Source organism: Lolium perenne, chromosome 1 (genome assembly GCF_019359855.2).
Source record: "Lolium perenne isolate Kyuss_39 chromosome 1, Kyuss_2.0, whole genome shotgun sequence".
NCBI lineage: Eukaryota > Viridiplantae > Streptophyta > Magnoliopsida > Poales > Poaceae > Lolium > Lolium perenne.
Genome location: NC_067244.2, coordinates 180,269,524 through 180,275,792, shown reverse-complemented (window position 1 = coordinate 180,275,792; position 6,269 = coordinate 180,269,524).

Sequence of the window (6,269 nt, the reverse complement as noted above, 5' to 3'; positions counted from 1 at the left end):
CTTGTGTGAGACTAGCACCTCCTCAACGCAGACGTACTACCTATTGTGGAAGGAACTGCGGGAAACAAACCTCGACTCGCCTCGCGCCGCCGGTTGTCTCCTTACTCTCGTTATCTTGTTGTTTCCTTTACTTGTTGCACTTGTCCGATAATCATTGTAGGATCACCCCTATTGCTAAAGTTCTCACCTTTACCTTCTATTGCATAAAAATTGAAAAAGACTAAAACTTGCCGTAGCTCCATTCACCCCCCCCCCCCTCTTGTTCGCTACGATCCATTCAACCGGGACAACATAGAAAACAGATAATAAAGTCCTCTTTAATGCTTAAGCATTCAGCAACAGATAATATTCTCATAAGAGTTTGAGGATTAATGTCCAAACTGAAACTTCCACCATGATACATGGCTTTAGTTGGCGGCCCAATGTTCTTCTCTAACAATATGCATACTCAAACCATTTAATCATGACAAATCACCCTTACTTCAGACAAGACGAACATGCATAGCAACTCACATGATATTCAACAAAAGTGTAACAGTTGATGGCGTCCCCAGAAACATGGTTACCGCTCAACAAGCAACTTATAAGAAATAAGATACATAAGCTACATATTCTTTACCACAATAGTTTTTAAGCTATTTTCCCATGAGCTATATATTGCAAAGACAAGGAATGGAATTTTAAAGGTAGCACGCAAGCAATTTACTTGGAATGGCAGAGAAATACCACATAGTAGGTAGTTATGGTGGACACAAATGGCATAAGTTTTGGCTCAAGGTTTTGGATGCACGAGAAGCATTCCCTCTGAGTACAAGGTTTTGGCTAGCAAGGTTGTTTGAAGCAAACACAAGTATGCACCAGTACAGCAAAACTTACATAAGAACATATTGCAAGCATTATAAGACTGTACACTGTCTTCCTTGTTGTTCAAACACTTTTACCAGAAAATATCTAGACTTTAGAGAGACCAATCATGCAAACCAAATTTCAACAAGCTCTACAGTAATTCTCCACTAATAGGTTCAAACTACATGATGCAAGAGCTTAAACATGATCTATTTGAGAGCTCAAAACAATTGCCAAGTATCAAATTATTCAAAATAATATACCAATTACTACATGAAGCATTTTCTGTTTCCAACCAAATAGCAATGAACGAAATGGTTTTCAACCTTCGCCATGAACATTAAAAGTAAAGCTAAGAACACCAGTGTTCATATGAACAAGCAGAGCGTGTCTTTCTCCCACACAAGGAATGCTAGGATCCGATTTTATTCAAACACAAACAAAAAATAAAAACATACAGACGCTCCAAGTAAAGCACATAAGATGTGACCGAATAAAAATATAGTTTCACTAGAGGTGACCTGATAAGTTGTCGATGAAGAAGGGGATGCCCAAGCTTAGATGCTTGAGTCTTCTTGAAATATGCAGGGATGAACCACGGGGGCATCCCCAAGCTTAGACTTTTCACTCTTCTTGATCATATTATATCATCCTCCTCTCTTGACCCTTGAAAACTTCCTCCACACCAAACTCAAAACAATCTCATTAGAGGGTTAGTGCATAATCAAAAATTCACATTTTCAGAGGTGACACAATCATTCCTAACACTTCTGGACATTACCCTAAGCTACTGAAAGTTAATGGAGCAAAGAAATCCATTCAACACAATAAAAGAGGCAATGTGAAATGAAAGGCAGAATCTGTCAAAACAGAACAGTCCGTAAAGACGAATTTTTTCGAGGCACTTAACATGCTCAGATGAAGACGATCAAATTGAATGAAAGTTGCGTACATATCTGAGGATTACTCATGATTTTTCGCAGATTTTTCTGAGTTTCCTACAGAGAGATCTACTCAAATTCGTGACAGCAAGAAATCTGTTTCTGCGCAGTAATCCAAATCTAGTATCAACCTTACTATCAAAGACTTTACTTGGCACAACAATGCAATAAAATAAAGATAAGGAGAGGTTGCTATAGTAGTAACAACTTCCAAGATACAAATATAAAACAAAAATCGCAGAAGTAAAATAATGGGTTGTCTCCCATAAGCGCTTTTCTTTAACGCCTTTCAGCTAGGCGCAGAAAGTATAAATCAAGTATTATCAAGAGATGAAGCATCAACAGAGGGGTTTGGAGTTTTCTCAACTATGCATTGTATCTTGTCTATGTAATAAACTCCTCTTTCGTTACTCTTAGGCTTACTATCCTCCTCAAACAGATTTTCAGGAACAATCCAAGCAAAATTCTTTTCTAGTGCCTCATGCATTCCTAAGAGCTTGCAAGGTATTGGTACTTTAATCTCCCCCTCACAATTGACTTTATTAGTGTACTTTAGTCTATCTTTTTCCATCTTTTCAAGGGTATTTGCAAAATTGGTATAAAAGCCAAGCCTCTTATGTTTAATAAAGACTTTCTTAGCTTCTCTAGCTACATCACCAAATTCTCTAAGAAGGGTTTCTAAAACAAAATCTCTCATTTCTCCTACTTCCATATCAGAGAGTGTAAGAAACATATGTTGCATTATAGGGTTAAGATTAACAAATCTAGCTTCCAACATGTGTACTAAAGAGGCAGTAGCAATTTCATAAGTAGGAGCAAGTTCTACCAAGTGTCTATCTTCAAAATCTTTAACTGTACTAACATGAGTGAAAAATTCTTCTATATTATCACTTCCAATGATAGACCCATGCCCTACTGATATGTCTTTAAGAGTGAACTTAGGGGAAAGCATGATGAAATAAACAAAAGGTAAATAAAGTAAATGCAAGTAACTAATTTTTTGTGTTTTTTATATAAAGAAAGCAAACAAAACAGAAAATAAAATAAAGTAAAGCGAGACAATAAACAAAGTAAAGAGATTGGATGTGAGAGACTCCCCTTGCAGCGTGTCTTGATCTCCCTGGCAACGGCGCCAGAAAACAGTTGCTGGCGTGCAGTTGACGTGGGAGTTAGAAATCTCTGTGGTGTAATTTTCCTTCACGTCCCCGGCAACGGCACCAGAAAATAGTCTTGATGGCGCATGATGCACACGTCCGTTGGGAACCCCAAGAGGAATGTGTGATGCGCACATCAGCAAGTTTTCCCTCAGAAAGACAAGGTTATCGAACCAGTAGGAGATGAAGGCCATGTAAAGGTTGTTGGTGGAGGAGTGTAGTGCGGCGCAACATGTCAACACCCGGATTTTTAAGCCCGGATGCCTATTATGGCATACATCGCAATCCCAGGAATATTGTTGTTGTGAGGCAAAATAGTTAAGTATCACAGTCATCATTCATTACAAACCATATGGTCTTACAATTGGAATCACATCATCCATATTACACGAATAGTTGATCTATCGATCAACGAACCAACACACGTTCATAGCGGAAGTGTAAGATACAAGGACTCTCTAGTCCACAGGCCAACGCTTGACGTCAGAAGACTCCTAGTTGTCGTAGGCGTCCTGCTGGTCATCTCCTTGTTCATCTTCATACTCTGGCCATTTGAATAGCCAGGGACAAAGCCGTGAGTACTTCAAGTACTCACAAACTAATGCTAGCGTAAGTGCTAGACATTTCTAGTAAAGTTTGCTAAGCTCTAGTTTATTTGCATAAAGCCAATTTTAGTTCACAAGTATTTGAGAAAAGCTTATTCATGTGCTAACTAACTCAAGTGGGAACATTAGTGTCATTCCCACCATTCAAGTGGTGATTTCAATTCAATTCACCACTTCACAATTCATTTCACCATCATTTTCAAGAATTTGATATTGGAAACTGTATGGCCTTTCCAACCGTCCGTAACCGTGGACGCGGCTATTCGAATAGATTGACACTCTGCAGAGGTTGCACACTTGTGCCACAACATTTGATTTCATCCGTCGGGATTACCCCGAATCATCGTAACACAGTACGCGGATCATCAACCATAACCTCTCACTTACAAATCCTAGTATGAGCACCTCTCCCCATGAGCTTGGCCTCCCAGTGAAGACCAACTGTCAACCTGGGAACTGCACAGGGCTTGGCCGTACAATTCACCTCAATTCACATCATTTCTCAACAATGGAGGCAACCTCAAGCATAACCCCTATGATGTGTGTTCAGAGGGAACCCATACTAAGATGCATAAACTTCCAGTTAAGCCCTACCCATAATCAGGTATTGTGGAGGTACTCAATATTGGAAAGGTATCACATTCAAACCAATATCATTTTTATCAAAAATCACCATCTTCTCTTGGTCATATTCACCTTCAAAAATCATTCAATGGAATGCTTCATCATTCCAAGGTTTCAAATTCATTTCAAGTCACATTGTTCCCATCTAGAGTAGTCAAGTTTTATTTCATTAGCACTAGCTCTAAATCATGAGGGGTGCTACCTTGCTTTGCTAGATTGAGACCAACTTTACTACTCTAGTAACTTCTTTCACTTTGACCAAAGTTAACTATAAAAGTAACTCTTGGAAAACAACAAGTAAAACTTGTAATGTAGAAACTTGGGATAGGCTTATGGTAAGAAAAGGTAAGACTATGGTGCCTTGTCCCAAAGGGCTTTGCACTTGGCAAGAATATTAGCTTGCCTTGGTAGTTCTCAAAATTCTCCTCCTCCTCCTCTTGGTAGCAACCTTCTTCCTCTGGGTATTCTCCGGTGCTAGCGTCTAAATTTAAATACGAGTATAATCACTCAACTAATTCAATGGCTATTCCAGACATCACATATATTCACACAAACTATTCTAAGCACACAATTAATCTAATTATGGTGCATTGGTTGTGTTGCTTGAGGATAAATCATTTCCTTTTATTTAATATGTAAATGATAGTTTCCATAGGGTTTTTGAGAAATAATTTCCTCTCATTGAAGTCTTCTTAAGATTTAATTTCTCAAACAATCATGCAATGAACTTATATTGACCTAAGTCAAACATTCATTATCATCATTTGAGAAAATGATTTAAATGAGGTAGACCACCTCATACCATTTAATAATGCTACAAATGATTTAAATCTCCAAGTAATTCATATAAGAGAGTTTGGCCAGGGGTCCAAACATCACATGAATTCATTTGGGACAAGATTTAAATGAAGTAAAATACTTCATATTATTTGCATAATAGTTTTGGACAATATCACTTAACTAAACTAGCCATATTGTCCATTAATTAAACTAGGGCATGATCATGCAAAGTGACCACACCATTTTCTTGCGTAAATAATTAGTGTAAGTCAAATGTGAGCTATTGGAGTTGGAATTAACTTAATATCTATTTTGGTTTATTTTTAATAATTATTTGAATAGGGAAAAGTCACTGCCTTCATCTTTTTATCAGATTAATTCTACACATAATCTTGAGGTGGGACCAGTGGCATATTGTAGATCTTTTTCATAGCTTTCTAACAATATAAAATTTGTTAAATTTGGCCAAGCCAAACAGATTCTATGGATTTTCAAAGTTGGAGCCAGTATTGAATTTAAATGGATTTGAATTAAACTGGATTTGAATAAATGGGCTGGCGGGAAACTGAGTTGGGCCGAAACGGTTTGAAAAAGGGAAAAACGGCCCAGCAGCGCAACTCGTGCGAGTGGGCCGCCTGACAGGGTGGGGGCCAGTCGTCAGCGACTTATAAACACCGAATCGGTACGAGCGACGCGGCGCGTTGGATTAGAAGGCAATCCAACGGCTCACCATCGTTGTCTTCCCCGACGAGAGAGGGTTACGGGCACGGCGGCGCTAGGGGGTCGGAGGGCTAACCAGAGCTCCAGCAAGGGTTGGCAGTGTGCGTGAGGTAGATGTGGACGACGGCGAAGCAGCTGGTAGTAGTGGCGGAGCTCGAGGTGGCCTGGATCGACGGCGATTGCTCCAGGGCTTCCGCGGCTCCGATCTTGCGATTGCGGCGACTCCGGCGGCGATTGGCTTGGCTAATGGTGCGAGGAGAAGCGGTGAAGGGTGAGGAATGAGATGGTGTGCTCAATGGCGTCCAGGGAACGCTCTATTTATAGAGGCGAGCAAGGGCTGCGGGGCAGTGTGGTGGTCGACATGGGCGCGGAGATTCCGGCGAGGTGTTGGGCTAGGCAAGGGTGCAGGGACGTTCTCCTCATCCAGGCGAAGCTGTAGGTAGCAACGGCACGGTCGGGCGGCCTCTGTGGGCGACGCATTGCTTCCGTGTCGTCGGGCGGCGTCTACGGGATTTTCTTCTCCGTCTCCGGCGGCGGCGGTCCAGGGAGTGGTCGTGAGCGTGTCTGGTGGGTCTGAGGTGGCGTAGTGATGCTCAACG